At 56.3% G+C, this 17,869-nt stretch overlaps 1 pseudogene; it reads left to right on the top strand.

The window, feature by feature from the left end:
* The window catches only part of LOC138102438 (zinc finger protein 850-like), a 385,524-nt pseudogene that overhangs the window by 210,836 nt on the left and 156,819 nt on the right, over positions 1 to 17,869 (top strand).

The raw sequence follows: 17,869 nt of genomic DNA, 5'->3' as shown, positions 1-17,869 counted from the left end.
GGAAGTGCAGTGACACTGGCAGGCCGTTCACTTCAGAGGCTCTTTCTTCTGCAGCTCATAAAAACAACACAGAAACAAAGCTCTGAGCATGGAGCCACTCCTGTTCTCAGGCCCTGCTTGGAAGGAGCATTGTGTCCAAGCCATGGGAAGCACGAGCAGGATCCCTCACCTCCCGACTGACAGCTGCCATCTCTCCTTCAGCCATGCGTGTCTGTCTGACAATGTCCTGCAAAGTTCCTCCATCCATGTATTCCATCACCAGCCAGAGATCTTCATCAACAAGGAAGCTGGAAGAGGCAAACAATGGCGTGGAGATGAACGTGCACTGCTCAATTCCCTGATGGAAAAGCCTCGAGTGGAGTTTTGTTTCCAGGTCACTTGTAAATGAGGACAGAATCCGATGCAGAGACATTCCTGCCAGGCTGCACAGTCCTTGGGATCTGCACAGTCTAAAGGAGAAGGAGATGCCTGTGGGAAAGGAGAGGCCTTAGATGGCAAGCAAGTGAAAAATGCAGTTTAGCAACAGCCCAGATCAATGTGGAACCACAACACTTGCCCTCAGCTGGTTCAGCATCTGAACTCAGCACTTCCACCGTTCCTTCCAGAACAAGGCAACACAATTTCCAGAGTTATCCAGGGCAGGAGGCCGTGCAGGACTTAGGACAAAAGTGGTCAAGTGTTTGGAAAACGTTGCAGAAAGTCCCTTCAGAAACAGGCAAGGCCATTACAAAATGGGCAAATGAGGCGTTTCTGGAAACAAGAACCTGGTCTTCCTGGCATCTGCAGCAATGGAAAAGAGTTGGGAAGGAGAAGCCAAGGGAAATAATTTCTCACAGGGTCTATCAGCACTTGTTGTAAGACCCAGAAAAATGGGTCAGCTTGAAGGAAAAACCAAACCAAAGCAACAAAAGCACACGGAGGGAGTGAACTGACAGGCTGTTGTTTTGGGAAGCTACGGCCGGGTGAGGCTTTTTCAAAACAGGCTACAGACTGCGGATGCCAGGAGAGATTAACGCAGGGCCCGTGCACGGGATAAGAGCTGAAGCACTCACCTGTCCAAAGAGCTGACAATGTTGGGGTTCTTCTTGTCCTTCAGGACCAGGATCTCATTCACAGCTCGTTCCCCATTCTGCCCTCTGAGACTCATTTTCTTTATGGCCACCTGAAAGGACATTGCAGCCCTTGAACTGCAGGAGTCTGGGGCAGGAGGCCGCAGCAAACACGGAGCGAGTCTTTGTGGAGCGACGGAGCCGGGCTGTGCCAAACTGCCTTGGGATGGGACACCCGGGCTCAGCAAGTGACATTCCCACAGCCCATTTCTCTGCTCGCTGCGGGGCCGCTTACAGGACACAGGGCCAGAGACATTTGGCCTTGGAAGCTCTGCAGAAATGGGCCCTCAGCTCTCAGCCTCAAAGCTCTCACAACATTCTCTGCACCTGCAGTCTTCTCAAACCGCCTTAGTTTACCACCACTCTCATTATCATTCAAACACATTTTGCAAGCAGGAAGTAATTCTGCTTCTGTGAAAACAGAGCAAAACAGCCGGGAACCCTTTAGCAATCCTGGGGGATTTGGTCATGATTTCAAACGCAACTGCTCTGTTTGGGATTGCACAACAGAGCAAACACGCACAAACATTGCTCAGATGATCCCTGTCACGGGCTGTCACTGACACCAGACCCAAACACAGCTGCAGCGTTTAGGAGAGAGCTTTGCTCTGCACATCCATCTTCTCATTCCTCTCCCTCTCTCTGGGAACAGCTGCAGTAGGACTAAAACCCCAAACTGATCCCGAGAAGGATCACTCCTTCATTAGGTCTTGAGGTACTCTTGGAAGATGAAACGCAGGATGGAAAAACTGCTAAACAGTGTTCCTGTCCGAGGCTGGGATGAAGATAAATTAGGCCTCAGCCTCCACCAGCTGATGCACTGATGTTTTCAGATATGAAGACCAAGCCAGCGTGTCCTGCTCTGACAGACACCGCTGCCCTCCTTGCATTCCTTTGGGCACTTCAGAAGGCTCAAGTCTGTCCCAGGCATGCTCTGCAGGCTGACACTGCTGTGCCCTCAGTGGAACAGCCTGTGCAGGAAAGCTCTGCTGGCCCCACAAAGCTGCAGCCACAGCTCCCAGCAGAGGGGAAAGCCCTCGAGAGCTGCCCTACGCGCTGGGCGTGGTGACACTGACCTCTCCTCCAGTGGCCCTGTCGAGTCCTTTATAAACGGTTCCGAAAGCCCTGGAGACAGAACAGCAGAGAAGAAAGAAGCAGCACTTTAGGCCCTGGGAGTGAAAGCCAGCCCAGACAGGAGATCTCTGCTGCCTGCAGCATTTACAAAACACCTGGGTGCATCGACCCTTCAAACAGCAGCGCAGCAGCCACCAGCCCTGTGCCTCACAAGGTGTGCGAGAGAAAACTGAGGCCCAACACGAAGGAAAAGGGCTGGAGCAAATCCCAAATGCCCACACTGAATTACTTTAGTCCAAAACCTAGGGTGGGAGCAGGTATCTAAAGAACTGGAGTTCATCCAGTATTTCATCCTTTTCCATTTCCTGCCTACGAGCTGCAGGATCCACAAGGGCCCTGCCATCAGGCAGCTGATGCATTTTCCCCTCGAGTGCAGCACCTCTGTGCCTGTTACTGAATGTACGGGGCTTACTACCAGTGCTGAAAAGAGCACTTATTAGTTCATCTCTGGTTTCTGTTTCTAAACTGTTATGTTGATAATCCTGACCAGTGGATATTTTTGGAAGCAAACTATTTGAAAGGAATCTTCTTGAGAACTGTTTTCTGACAGTCACCAGATGGTGAGCTGCTCTTTCAGGCAATCAAATTCCAGGGACAGAAGATCTTCCAGGTCCTGCTCCTTGCTGCAGGCAGGACACTGCCGGCCTCAGGGGCCTCTGACGGTGCCTTCTGACCACAGTTACCAATTCTGATCAGGACTGAGAGACAGCAGCATCGTGGCCCAGTGTCTGAAGCTGTTTGCAGCTTGCCTGGCTTCTCACTTGATCCTGCACCAGCAAATACCTGGCCCCTGCTTGTGCAGAAGTAACTGCCGTGCACTTACCCTTGGCCAACCTGCTCCAGTTCCAGGTATTTCTCGGCAGGCTCCCCCACGCTCACGGTGCTCCCTGAAAGAAACCACATGGAAGATGCTCCCTCCCAGATGGAGACCCCGCCTTGCAGCAGGGCCAAAATGCAGCCCCACTCCCTGGGGCCGGGAGCCCCTTGGTCTCAGCTGGGCAAGGACAATAAATGACTCTGTGACATTCAGCTGCACAGCAAGCCTGGGTGCAGCTGATGCTGAGACACACGCAGCACCCTGCTCTGGCACACAGCAGCACAGCAGACGTACTCAGCTGCATCAGGCACCACTCCTCCCTGCCCTCTGGCTGCAGGGCTGTGCTGCTGTCAGAATGTTCAGCCCAGGATCCCGCAGCAGAGGGAGGTTCCGTGTCCTCTTCCCAACCAGAGGGAGGTTCCCCATCCTCTTCCCAAAATGCAGCAGGTTCCTGGTCCTCTTTCCAAGCCATGGGACGTTTCCTGTCCTCTTCCCATGCCGGGAGAATTGCACCCTCCTCTTCCCAAATCACAGGATGTCCTCTGTCCTCGTCCCACGCTGGGAGATGTCCGTCGTCCTTTTCCCATGGCACTGGAGCCTCGCTGTCCTCGTCCCACATCGGGTGATGTCCACCATCCTCGTACCACACCACAGGAGCTTCACTGTTGTATTCCCAAACCGTGGGATGTTTGCTCTCATCTCCCGGGACAGAGGGAAGTTCACCATCATCGCCCAGAACAGCAGGAAGTTCACTGCTGTCTTCCTCCTCTTTGGCCTCCTCTTTGGAAGCACAGGGAGACAGAGGAGGAGCTGATGCTGCTTTTGTGCCCTGTGGACAGATGGTAGCGTGAGGGACAGGAAGTTCTCTCTCAGTTATCGCCTTATTTATCCTCAGCTACACATCCAGCTGCACTAAGCAGAAATGGGATTTGGAGCTGTTCAAACTAGGAATGGGCTAAAGTCGACATTGCCACTTATTGCTGGGCATTCCATATTCCACCGTGGCTAAAGCCAGCAAGCAATCTTCTGCCTGCAAAACCAGACCTGCAGCTCTTCAAAAGCTCTTCAGCAGAGAAGGAGAAAAGTGCCAGGGATCCCTTTGCTGCTGCTGCTGCTGCAAAGACACTGGCAGGAACTTTCCTTCAGCCTCCCAGGCTGGCGCTCGACTGCCACACGCCAAGCTCACAACTCTCTGCACAATTCCGACCACCAAAGGTTCCTTTCCCACTCACCGAAGGAGGAGCTGCTCGGGATCCACGCGTGAGGTGCCCTGCAACGGGACAGGCAACACGAACCAGATGCTGTTAGGAAAAACCTGCCCGTGGTGGGAACTCCCACGGAGCAAGGACACCCCGAGAAAGTATTTTGCTTCCACAACATCCCTCCAGGAGCCACAGTCCCTTCGCACAGCAAGCAAGAGAACAGCACAGAATCCTGGCCTGTGTCAGCTCTTGGCTGCAGCAGCCAACGCAGGGAGTTCCAGGCTCCGCTGGCACAGACTCTGCGCTTGAGGGAACAGAACCCCCCCGGCTCCATTGCAAATGCTGTGCACGCCCCGCTGGCTGCAGACACCCCCTTTTTCAGCTGCAGCTGCTGGCAGGAGCTCTCCCAAACCAACGGTGTCTTAATGGCAATTTGGTTACAAAGGCAGCTCAGTTGCAGTGGGAGAACAGAAAGCACACAGCAAGCCCGAAGGCACCGACGCTGCAGCCAGGGAAAACCTCGACTTACGTGCCAAGTGGGCTAAAAAATACCCCGAATAAGCCACAGAGTACAGAGTGCAAACTGCAGCAACCGCTTGCTGGATCATTTTGGCCGTGCTGCACACGTGGCAGACTGTACCCCTGCAAGCACAGAAGGACACCCGGCAGGGGCTGGGCTGGCTGCTGAGAATGCCTCGGGCAGGAGGATCCTCCGGCAACCAGCGGGCGCCCAGAGCCGCTCTGGACACTGAGGGCTCCGTGCCCACAGCAACGGGAACACGGCGAGGACGCGGCAGCGTTCCCGTGACATCACAGCAGCAGCTCCCGCAAGAACCGCCTGGAAGGTTCTCCTCTGTCACAAAGGAGCACAAAGGATCCTCCCGGGGCACAGCCTGTTGCTCAAAGCCTCCAAGAGGAACCCAGAAAATGCAGCAGACCAGGACAGCCCATAGCCAAGCCTGAACAACGAAATGAAAGCCATGCACTGATGCTCCGAATTAGAGGCGGGAGTAGCGAGGCTGCAGGGCTTCCCAAGGAGCCGGAGGCAGCCAACACGCAGGGCTGGGCAAGTCGGGCCGGGAGCAGCGGAAAGCTTTGTTTCCCTTCCCAGCTGAACGGCGGCTCGGGCCGGGCCCGTTCCAGGGCTGTTCCTCAGCTGCGGCTTTCCCCTCACGCAGCCCGGGGGGCGCTGGGAGCGCGGGGCGAGGCTGGGCCGTGTGCAGAGCCCGCCCCTCGCTGCGATTGGGCGGTGCTGCCGTCAGTCGTGGTTCTGGCGCGCTGATTGGTCGGAGCGGGGAGCAGCCCGGGCCCGGAGCCGCCGGCAGGGCGGCCGTGGCGCAGCAGAGGCGCCATTGGCGGAGCGTCTGTGCGGGCCCGGGAGCGGCGGCGGCGGCCGGAGCCCGGTGAGGCGGCGGCGGAGCTCGGAGGCGGCCCCAGCGCAGGTGGGAGCCGCGCTCGGTTCTGGCGGGGCTCGGCGCTGGCTGCGGGCGGAGGGGGCGGCAGGGGGCTGGGGCGGGTTCGTTGTGCCGTGTGGGCGCCGTGTTCGCCCTGGCGTGAGGGCGCTGCGGGAGCGGCTGCCCGCGCTCTCCTTGCCGCTGATGCCTCGGCAGGAGCCGGTGCCGGAGCAGCGCTGGCTCGTCCCGGCTGCTGTGGGTAGGACAGAGGTGGCTGCCCCGTCGGCGGGAGTGTGCGGGAAAGTTCCCGTGGCCAGAGGTTTGTGTCCCCAGAGGAGCCGGAGGAGTCCTGTAAAAGGAACTTTATTCCTGGACCAAGGGAGAGGCCACGGGGCATTTCCCGTGGGCTCTGTCCAAGTGTTGGAGGACGCAGCCTCCTTTTTATGCCGATTTCCGCGGCCGCATCTCCGTGTCCCTTTCCCCCTTGGCTGAGGTCCTTGGAAGGTACAGACTTCCCGATGCGCCTGCTGCATGTGCCCCTTAATGTGCACCCCCACTTTGTAGAACATCCGATATTCATGGCTCTGTGAAGTTTTATTTCCTTTGTTCTCTGTTTCCCCACTTTTCCTTGGCCATCTCTTTGCCAAGAGCACTTTGAGTCCTTTAATTTTCCACAACCTCCTGGTCCTTCTGCTGAAAGAGGATCTGATGCCACCCCAGGGTGAAATGTGGCGTTGCTCATGGGAGTGGATTGGTGGGTGAGAAGGTCAGGAGCTGGAGCTGTGTGCTTGGTTATGATTTGGAGGACAGCTTGTAATGTAATAATGCCTTGAAATGATCACTGGGTTCTCTGGCACCTGGTATGAATTCGTTTGGGTTCCCAGGGGCTGCTCCATGGTGTTGTAGGATTTGTTCTGGTGGCCGTTCATCTTTTCCCCATTTTTGGGTGCTCCCAGAAATGCCAGGGATGCATCAATTGACCTCTTTTCTCTGATTAAATCATCACATCCTTGGATTCCCAAGTGATTTCGCTGACCTTGTGGCAGCAAAAGCAGCCCAGTGGTCAAACGCACCCTGTATAACCCAGACAGTGCCAGCAGATGTTGGAGTGGGGAGAGGGATGATTCCCCCCCGCTTTTGTGAGTGAAGTTCCCCCAACATTCTCCGTTTGCTGTTTTCCTTTGCAGCTTCAGGGATTTCTGTTGCAGAGTCCGAGATGCTCAGTGTGGGCTCTGCCTTTAGCGATGCAAATTCCGTCTGTGCAGGGAGGCAGAGCTTGGGGTGAGGGGCAGAGGGAATCAGCCCAATTCCTCTGGCAGGCAAGGAGAGCCTGGGACATTGTGCACACTTCCCGCAGCAGAGTTAATTTGCATTTCTAAAGCTCCTCTGCTGGCTGCCTGGAAGGAAGCTTCTCTTCCAGGGCAACCATCAGGTGGCTCACCTATGGGCCCCCCCAAAAGCGGCTTTTTTTTCCCCTTTTTTAAAAAATATTTTTTAACTGTTTATGAGGAAAAGGGTCAGTTTTAAAGCTCTTCCAGTTTTGCAAAGTGCAGCCTACAGGTGAACATCGAGAAACCGATTCCAAAATTCTGCCATCACTAACAGACACGCACACACATACACAGAAAAATCCAAAGCAGTAAAGATTTTTGGTTCTTCTCCTCAGACTAAAAATTGACTCTCACACCCCTGGCCCAAACCCAACTGACAATATCAAAGTAGAATTATTAAGAAAGAACATTCTAATGGTGTAATCCTGTCACAGAAACTGCGGGAAGAACAAAAACTCTCCAACGACCTTTTTAGTGTTAGAGGATCAAGGCATTACTTCATTGTGGCCAGGATGTGCAACAGAAATCATTTCATCCACACAGAGCCCGGATGTGCAGAGAAAATCATTCCATGGCACACGAGTTTTAGTCTATTTTTCCTCACCTTGATGCAGTCTAAACCCATCGAAATCCGTAGGTTTAATGTTCATTGGTTCCAAGTTGGGTAGTTCTTAGTATTTGGTTTCCTATTGGCCCCGGACTGCTTGGCCTCTGATGTTCATTAGGTCCACACTCCTTGATTTCCTTCTCAGCCTTTTCCAGAGCAGGGGTCTCCAGCTGTGCCGGGGGCAGTGTCTGGGGTAGCTGTTCCTTGATGTTTGCTGATGGGCGTTGATGTTTTGTTGATGGGCGTTATCTTTTGGGTATCTTTTGGGCTGTTCCCAGTCTGTTGAGATGTTAAGCTCATCTCTGCTGAGTGCTGTAACATCCCTTAAGAAACACTTTAAAATTCCTTTCGCCAAGGCAGAGGCAAAGCAAGCCTGAGTAGAGAAATAAACTTTTAAAACACTTCTGAACTTGGTCTATTTTCCAGCAATCGAATCCCGCCCAGCCCAGAGTGTGAGTGTAACTGAGAGCCAGAGTGGAATTCTCCCGCTGTCTCCCGCAGCAGCTGTGGCGAGTGCAGGCACAGAAAGCTCTGAAGCTCGCCCGGTGCCAGCGAGGATTGGCCCCCAGTGCCTGGAGATGCCAGAGGAGGTGCCCAGCCAGACAATTTCAGCAGAGGATCTGTGGGCAGCCCCCGGGGCTTGCCCCGCTGTGGAGCCCTGGCTGCTGCTGCGGCCCCTTCTGTGCAGGGGCAGTGGCGGCCTGGCCTGCTCCTCCTGCAGCCGGGGAGTGCAAATCCGCGGGGCTTCCGAGAGCTTGAGGCGAGGCTGAGGGGTCCCCCCGTGTTCAGCTGTGCTGGCGGCTGTTTCTGTGCTCGGGGACACTTGGAATGGGCCACGCCCTTGGCCACCAGTGGTGCTTCTTTGCACTCCTCAGGCAGGACCCGATGTCCTGGTTGGATGCTGTGGGCAGCAAAGTCCCAAGGCAGGGTCTGTGCCAGCCGAGCTTCCTGTGGAAGAGCTTTCAGAAGAGACAGGATTCTGGCCACAGACTGCTTGAAACAGACATCCCTTATCTCCACCCCCACTAAGTCGGGAATGAGCAGGGTGAGGAATTGCAAACATCAGTTCCAGGGGAGATAATTGAATATCTGCCCTGGGTCTGGCTCTTCTTCTTGCCAAAGCCAATGGCAGCAGCCGTACCCGTGGCGTCTTGGTTTCTCTCAGCAGTTTCAGAAGGTGTTTCTTTATTTCCCCATTCATTCTTTCCAGCCGACCCGAACTCTGGGGGTGCCAGGGCGCTGGGAGGTCCCACTGTGTTCCTAAAGCAGCCAGAACGGCCTGAAGGATCCTTCCTGTAAAATGAGTTCCCCTGTCTGAGTCTATTGCTTCCACAATCCCATCTCTTGGAATTGTTTGTTCCAAACATGCCTTAAGAACTGAGGCAGGGATTGCTGAAGCAGTTGGAAATGCTTCTGCCCCGCTGTGAGCTGCCATGCTGTTAGCAGAAGATATTGAAGCCTTCCTGCTCAGGGCATTTCAGTGCCAGGCTCTTCCAAGCACCCCCAGCTCGGCCCTTTGAGCTGAGCATGCGGGCGCTGAGCTGCGCTTTGTCTCCTTCCCTTTCCTTAAGAGCAGCGTGTCTTGTCACTCTTTTCCCTTCTGCTGCCCTAGAAGCCCCATCCCTAAACACCTTTTCTCCCTCAGGCCAGGGAATGTCTGGTCAATCTCTCCTAGGCCGGCTCTGGAGCTCTGTCACTTGGCTGCAGCCATGGGTTTCTTGCCAGTCCCGTGTCCAGGGCCGTTCAAACAGGAGGCTGGGTTCAACCCTTGCCCTGTCCTCAACTCTGAATCCTCCTGTTCCATCCAACAAGTTTCATTCTGTAAGAACCCAGCGCTGCTCATCCATTTAGAGGCTCCTTTGGTTAACAAAGCTTTACCTTGATGCCAGGCTTGAACAATGAGAGATTCTGCTGCTGTCAGTTTTCAGGCCTCAGTTCCCATTAAAGCCGGGGCTGCACAATTCTGCAGACAATGAGGCCACTCTCTGGCCACTGGGTGAAACATTTAAGCCCAGGAATTCCTTTGGCATGGCCCTGATTAACATCCACATGCAATTCAAATGGTTTTTCCCTGTCTGGGAGGGCCAGGGCAGGAGGCTCAGTTAATCTGCTTTTGAAGCCTTGAAAATTGTACTTTCCTTCTGGTGTCCATGATGGGGTTTCTTGCCTGGCAGGAGAGGAGAGTTGTAGGGAGAGATGCCTGGCTCCAGAAGCGCTGCCTTTAGCAGGGACTCAGTAAGAGGCTGTAACCCCTTCCTTGCCTCCCTTGGAACAGGGTATTGCTTTTAGACACCACTTGTCCTGGATGCTTCAGAGGAATTTGGAGAGGCTCCATATCTGATTTTCCCTATTTCCCTGGGGCTGCCCACACTTCTGGGTTCCCTTCAGCAGAGGCCTTTGCAGACATTTGACACCAAGGTCCAGCAGCATTAGCCTCTGTATCTCCTTTGACAATGTTAATTTGCATTCCCACTTCAGCCACCAAATGCCTTCCCAGTAAATTATAATCACAATTAGGAACAAACAGAAATTGATGCGTTTCAAACCCATCCCCCACATCTACTGATAGTGGTTGAATAAAACACACCTGCTCATCTTTCCCACTTATTCCCTGGATAATGAAAGAACTTCTTGACAATTTCCCCCCTTAGGTGTCAGATTCAGAGTGGATCGAGAGGCCCCTGTGTCCATCAGGAGCGGCCTCGTCTCGATCCAGACGCGCCCTGAATGTTCTCAAGGGCTCTGGTGCGGTGGGTCCCTGGTCTGCTGGGAGCTCTGCCAGCCCTGACAATCCATGTCCATGTGGGGTGGACTTGCTGGTGCTGAGGGTGCTGCTGTCTGTGCTTGCAGTGTCCTTCTGGCCTGCAGATGGACCCCTGATTCCTTGCCAGGGGCTGTTTGGGTGGGCTCTGCCGTGCCGAGGAGGGCAATGCCTGTGCCAGGTGCTTGTGGCCGCCGCCGTCCCCTGGGTGCTGGGGCCCCCTTGGGCCCTGCGGTTCATCCCTGGGGGGCTGTAGAAACTCTGCCATGGCCTTTGCCTTCACCTTGGCCTTTTGCTCATCCCTTCTTGCATTGCCCTGCTGAGCCTTTCTGGCCAAGTGCTGCAGGGGCTTCTTGTGCCTCTCCTGCAGCCCCCTCAGTGCCCGTGGGTGCTCATCCTCTGACAGCTGCTGAGCTTTCTGCAAAATCATTCATTTCTCCAGTGACCCAAACAAGATCGATGAAAGAAAATCCTGATCCTTCCACATCCCGCAGCCTCCTGGGGGCCGGGGGCCACTGCCGGCCCTGCCCGAGGGGTGTTGGGGTCAGGCAGTGCCCGGCGCTGAGCCCCGGCTGCCCCACAGCCCCGGCCCGGCCGCACAGCTCCCCACAGGCCCCCAGCCCGTGCTGCCCTGTCCTGCTGCTCCCCACCACAGAGAAAACCCCTGAAATCCTGAACTTCTTTTTCTTTCCTGTCCTGGAACGCGGGGATACAAAAGATCTGGATCAGCTGGTGTTGGGGTCCCTCCCCCGCGCCCTGTAGCCCTGAGGGAGGCACGGGGTTTCCCTGCCCCTGGTCAGCCTCGTTCCCCATTGGTTGGTTTGTGTTCCCCTGCGCGGGCAAAGCAGCTCGGGTCCGACTGTGACAGTCCCTCAGCAGAGCCCGGCCATGCGGCTGGGGAAATAAACATCTCTGAAACATCTAGCAAGAATCCGTCCGTATATATTTCCTTTCCACGGGACTCCTGGTTTGATATAGGCGTGTTGCAGTATCCCCACTGCAACAAGCTGGCAAATGTTGAGGATAAGATGGTGCTGAAAAGCATCACTGTCCTCCATTTTTCTCTTCCTCCTGTTTTCCATCTTCCTTTTCCTTTCTTACCCCATAGATTCCTCCTGCTGCTGTTTGCCTTAACCATATTCCTGCACACTCCCTTCAACCAATCCCTTCCCAGCACACCAACACCATCCATCCCCTCTTGCTGAGACCCCTTCTCGACTTCCCTTTTTCCCCCTGCTGGGTTTCCATGTCCTTAATTAGCTCTGGGACAATGTGCAAACTGCCTCAACATTGTCCCCTTTTGTATAGGAAACGATGTCCATGGTTCTGTTCAGGCTTTGTTGTTGTTCTGGAAGTTGAGGAATTGAGCAGGAGCTTGGCTGAGCAGCAGTGTGTGTCAGTCAGTGCCATTTTGTGGAGCTGCTGGTTTGTGCTGTCACTTGCTTGTGTGCAAGTGCGTGTGGCTGTGTCCGAGCAGATTCAGAGCATGTGTTTGTAAGGAGGCGTTGGTGTTGTTGGTTCGCTGGGGGTGCCCGGTTTTCGGGCCATCCCCCCTGGAGCAGGGTGTCCCCCCTTGGTGCAGGCGCGGCCCTCAGGCAGCGCTCAGCCAATCAGAAGGCGCGGCGCTGGTGACTCAGCAGTTGCCAGGCAGAGCCGCAGCGCCCGGCGCTCCCCAGCTGGAGCCCACGTGTGGCCCGGCCTTGGCGCCCCCCGCCAGGGGAATTTGGGGAGGTGGGAGGGGGGGAGCGCCAAGGCCGGGCCGGGCCGTGCTGTGCTGGCAGAAGTGGCTGCGGCGGGGGCCGAGTGCGGGCAGGAGCGGCCGAGAGCCCAGCGCTGCCCCAGCCCGAGCTGCCGCAGCTGCATCGCTGCTCGTGCTGTGCGATCCGAGAGCTCTGGGGGGCAGAGCGAGCCAGGGCTGGGTGCTGGGCCTGGGGGGAGCAGGAGAAAGGCTGGAGCAGCAGGGCTGGAGACCAGAATGGTGAAACGATGGCCGTGGGAGCAGCAGGTGGGATTCTGCAGGAGAAGGAGTAGTGTGAGGAAGAGGAGTGTGAGGAAGAGTAGGGACACAGGAGAAGGAGGATCAGGAAGAGGAGGCACCGCAAGGTTCCAGCACTCGCTGTATCTGCAGCCTCCCCCCAGCCCCAGGAGCGTTGCCCCCCCCCCCCATCCAGCAGGTGATCAGGGAGGGGGATCCACGATTTTCCCGAGGGTGAATCTTGGTGTTGCTGAGGTTTATTGGGCTCCATGTTGGTGCTTTGGTTTTTTTGTGGGGGCTGAATGTGTTTATATTTTGGAGGGTGTTTTATCTGGATCTTGATGTTTTGGGAGTTTTGGGTCTGTGTCTTGGTGTCTGGGGGCATTTTGGGCTGAGTCTATGTGTTTTGGAGATTTTTACGGACACAAGATGCCCAGGGATGGACTTGGGCAGGAGGAACCCCCAGCCCAAGGCGCTCACCCCTTGTTGTTTCCCCAATTCAGGATTTGTCATTCCCAAGGTGTGGCCGGATGGAGGAGGAGGAAAAGCTTCGGAGATGCCGCATGAGGAGGGGCTGCAAACACAGTCCAGAGAGATCCAGGGAGGAAAGAGCCCCCATGGGCCAGGAAGGCAGCCGGAGATCCAGGCAGAGCTCAGAGCTGGGGGAGAAGCCTCAGGGTGGGGAGAAGCCCCACAAGTGCCCAGAATGTGGGATGGGCTTCAGATGGAGCTCCAATCTGATCAGGCACCAGAGGATCCACACTGGGGAGAGGCCCTATGAGTGTGGGGAATGTGGGAAGGGCTTCACCAGCAGCTCCCACCTGATCCAGCACCAGGTGATCCACACAGGGGAACGACCCTATGAGTGCTTGCAGTGTGGGAAGAGCTTCGGGTGGAGCTCCAGCCTGAGGGTACACCAGCGCACCCACACTGGGGAGAGGCCCTACGAGTGTGGGGAATGTGGGAAGGGCTTCAGCAGGAGCTCCAACCTGATCCAGCACCAGAGGATCCACACTGGGGAAAAGCCCTACGAGTGTGGGGAATGTGGGAAGGGCTTCACCAGCAGCTCCGAGCTGATCCAGCACCAGGTGGTCCACACTGGGGAACGGCCTTATGAGTGCTTCGATTGTGGGAAGAGCTTCGGGTGGAGCTCCACCCTGAGGGCACACCAGCGCACCCACACTGGGGAGAGGCCCTATGAGTGTTCTGAGTGTGGGAAGAGGTTTCAGAGGAGCTCCCACCTCCTCGTACATCAGCGCATTCACACGGATGAGAGGCCCTTCCGCTGCCCCAAGTGCAGGAAGGGCTTCAAACGCAACGCCAACCTCATCACCCACTGGCGCATCCACACTGGGAAGAGGCCCTACGAGTGTCCCCAGTGTGGGAAGAGCTTCTCCAGGAGCTCTGCCTTGACCCAACACCAACAGATGCACCGCTAAGGGAAGTCCTGCGAGTGCCCCGAGTGCGGGAAGAGCTTCGTGCGCTGCTCCAGCTCCATCCCCCGTGGGAGGATCGGCGTTGGATGATCCCCAGTGACCCCCGTGGGGCAGAGCCCTGGTGACCCCCGTTCTGGGTGATCCCCGCTGGGTGGGGGGAAGGTGTTGGAGAGATTTCTTTGCCTTCTCCTTGTGCTGCTGGGATTTGGTTGGGAATAAATTCCCTCCCTGTGCCCAGGCTGGGTCTGTTGTACCCGTGCCGGTGCTCGGGGCGGGATCTCTCCCGGTCGTCCTCTCAGCTCCTGGGCCTTTCCTTGTATTTCCTGTCCCTGTGCAGTAGCAGAGGGCAGGGACAGAGCATTTTTGGTGTCTCCTGGCATCCAGTAAAAGCCAGCTTAGTCCCGGGCTTTGCGAGGGGCTTGTGGGGGTCCTCCGTTTACTTATTTAAACCACATGGAAACGCGGGATTCCTTTCGTTCCAGCTCTCCTGCCGGAAGGTGGGGGGGCCTTGGAGCCTCTGGGCTCGGCCGGGTCAGGGCCCCTGCACCCCCTCCTTTCCCAACGCCGCAGCACAGACCCTGTGTCACTGCTGGGGGGGAACTGTCCCAGAGCCGCAGGCAGCTAAAGCCAGCCATGGAGTGCCGCACAGCTAAACCCATCCGGCGCGGCTCCCTGGCACCGGCGGGTCCCTCTCCTCTCCACGCGGGGCCGGCGGAGCCAGCGGGAGCCGGCGGAGCCTCCTGTCTGCAGCCAGCACACTCCGCGCTGAACTGAAGAGGACACCACGCAGCCAGCAGCACAAAGGGAGCCAGGCTTTCTCCACCGTAGAGCCCGAACAAGAACACTCTTCAACGTGGCGGCTTCAGAGCCAGAGAGAAGAGAAAGTGAGTCCTGTGGGACGGAGCTGGAAATGGCGACGGGAGAAAAGAGGGCGGTGCCGCGATTCTCATGCGCAGCTTAAAAAACTTCCTGCAGGCCGTGGTAAGAAACTGTAATATCACAAACTGTTTGTCTCTTTGATCCATTTGGAGTACATGGGGGTGCTGAAAAGTTCACCCGTGGCCCATGAAACTTATGAAAAGTGCCTATGCCAGGCTATATAGAAGTATTGAGAGGCTTTTACAGACCTCCTGTCACAAAAAAAAAACAAACAACCCTTTGTGTTCAGGCCAAAGTAATTCATCCTTGAAAAGATTAATAACCCCATGTGAAGGCCCATGTCTGGCAGTGTGAAGGAACAGTGAGATTTTTCAGGGCAGAGATGTTTTACACCACAGCAGATTGTTTCTTTCCGGGCGGGTCTGCTGTTGGTGGCACTTTGGGAACCACGTGATGCAGAAGAAAACCCTTTTTTCCTTAAGCATAACAAAGAGACTCTTCAGGAACTGCAACACTGACTAAAATCCCTTGTTCTGCTTCCTTTATTCGAGTTGGGTAAAAGGAGGGAAGTGCTGGAAGAGAGGGGAGGTTTGCTTTAATTTCTTGTTATTTCTTTTTACTTTTAATTCTGTTGGTAATAAACTTTTTCTTTGTACAGCAACTGTTTAAGTTTGAACCTGTTCTGCCTCGCAGGCCTCTAGTTTTCCTCAATATTTTCTTATTTTCCCCTTATGAAAAATAACAGATTTCATGTGCTTGACGCTCAGCTGCGTCAAACCACGACAGGCAGAGCCCTGGTGCCTCCTGAGTGATCCATGTTTGGATCCAGTGTCCTGGGTTTGCATGGCCAGGCTTTGGAAATAGGGGGCCTCCAGGGGTGGCTTCCTTGAGCAGCTTCCAGAAGCTTCCCCCGTGTCCGGCTCCTGTTCCGCCCCGCCCCTGAAGGCGAGGGTAACCCAGGGTCTGGTTCATGGCTCCCCTGGGGCAGATTAGAGTGAAACAACAGTGAAAGATCTGTGTTTATAAATATATCTCTGTGGGGTTTATTTCAGAGCAGTTTGGTTGCTGTGTGAAGGGGGTTTGGAGCCCTTTTGGTTACCATCTCCAGTAATATTAAAAGCATAAAAGTAACACTTAGGAAACGTGTAAGGGCCAAGAAAGTATGAGAGTAGAAGGATACTCAAGAGATCGGCCTAGAAGCGTAGGCAGCTTTGGCTTGGAGTGTTCTGAGAGAAGTGAGCTGCCCTCGTGAGAGGGGAGTGGATTGAGAGCACTGGGGAGGCACTGGGAGGGCACTGGGAGCGACTGGGAATGGAGCGCGCGGCACTGGGAGGCCGAGTCCAGCACGGGGCACTCGGCGCTGCGGGTCTGCCTGGCAACTGATGAGTCATCAGAGAGACGCGCTCTGATTGGCTGAGGGGCGTCAGCGCCACGCAGGGCTGCGATGGACACGCGCAGGGGCACTGGGAGAGACTGGGATGGACTGGGATGGACTGGGAGAGACTGGGATGGACTGGGACACCTCAGGGGAACCTGGAAGGACAAGAGGCCCCGGGGATGGGCACCAGGGGGGCTGAGGGGCTCCAGGCTCATCCCCAGGGCAGGGCCCGAGGGGACTCGCTCTGCCCGACGTTCTGCACCTCTGCGGGCCGCGAGCAACGGGGCAACGATGTCGCGGTGGTGCCGGCAGAGCCTGTCCGCCAGAGCCCGTTTGTACCCCAGTCTGGCTGGATGGCTGTTCCAGCACTGCGCCTGTTTCTCCCCACACGGGCTGTCCCCCACAAACAGCCCCACATCGCTGGCGAGTGCAGTTGCTGCTCCCGCTGTCAGATGCTCCTCTGCACCAACCTCACCCGCTCGGTGCCCTTAATGAAGTGACACTCGGACTTCATCATCCCCTGGAACACCCCTGTGTGTGTGGGACACAGCTCAGGGGGTGCCCCCCCTGCAGCCCCCAGCACGCCCAGAGCTCCGGGAGCCACCCCGGATCCCCGCTCCGCACCCCCTGTGCCCCACGGCCGCCACGGGACCCTCCTGCCCGTGCTCTGACTTCCTCTTTTCCACCCTTCTCCCTATTTCACATCCCCTCCCCCGCCATTTCCAGCCGCTCGCCAGAGGAGTTTTGGAGTCCCATTCCCCCCTTTTCACCCTTTCCACCCTTTTCCCCCACAATCCCCCAATCCCCAGCCCACTCCCGCTCAGTTTTCGGGTCCCATCCTCCACTTTTCCCCACTTTCCCAGCCCCTCCCACCCGTTTCTCCCCCACTCTTCAGCCCCCTCCTGCTCTTCCTTTGAGGGTCCCCTTTACCTCTCACTCATTTTAGGGGTCCCATCACCCCTTTTTCCCCTTCTCCCCCCCTTTACCATCACATCCCGTCCCCCCGCTCACCCGAGAGCTCCACGCCCGCAGCCAGGGGGGCTCCCAGCACCACCAGTGCCACCAGTACGGCCCCAGCTGCCGCCACTCGCCCCATGGCCAGCGCTGGCCACGATTTTGATTGGCTGAGGGGCTTTAGGGATGCTGCAGCCTCGCGGTGGGGTTTTTTGGAGGGGGAACCTCGGGGTGCGGGGCAGGTGGGAGCTCAGCTGTGCCCAGAAATGTGTCCCCAGGGACGCGGGATCTCAGGGGTGCCCATGGCCTGGGGTGACGCTGGCCCGGTGCCAGGCACCCACCAAAGCCACTCTGCCCCTGCCCCCCGCAGCCACACAGGGGAGAGAAAATGGAACCGAGGGTTCCTGGGTGGGGACAAGGACCGGGAGAGATCCCTCAGCAAACACCGGCACGGGCACAACAGGCTCTAATTAGAGATACTAATTAAATTGATGACACTGAAAAAATAAGAGCAGGAGAATGAGAAGGAAAAGAAGATCCTTAAACCACCCTCCCCCTCCTCCCTCCTTCCCAGGGGCTGTGGGGGCATCTCTGCATCCGGCACGCCCATCTTTGGAGCTGCCAGGGATTGGCTCTCCCAGACATGGAGAAAGCTTCCAGATCCTTCTCTCAGAAGCCACCTCTGAACCAACCCCGCTACCAAAACCAGGCTGTGCAAGCACAATAGAGCCCCAAAACTGTTGACCCAGGTATCCAGGAGCTCAGCTGCACCCCAAAATGGGGATGGAGATGTCCAGGGGCTCAGCTTTGCCCAAAAACGAGGCCCCAGCTGAGGGCATTCTCTGCTCGGCTGAGCGCTGCCTGAGGGCTGGGGCTGCAGTAAGGGGGACAC

Source organism: Aphelocoma coerulescens, unplaced genomic scaffold (genome assembly GCF_041296385.1).
Source record: "Aphelocoma coerulescens isolate FSJ_1873_10779 unplaced genomic scaffold, UR_Acoe_1.0 HiC_scaffold_75, whole genome shotgun sequence".
NCBI classification, from domain to species: domain Eukaryota; kingdom Metazoa; phylum Chordata; class Aves; order Passeriformes; family Corvidae; genus Aphelocoma; species Aphelocoma coerulescens.
The sequence above is the reverse complement of the archived record's forward strand: the minus strand, read 5'-3'. Positions and strand labels throughout refer to the sequence as shown.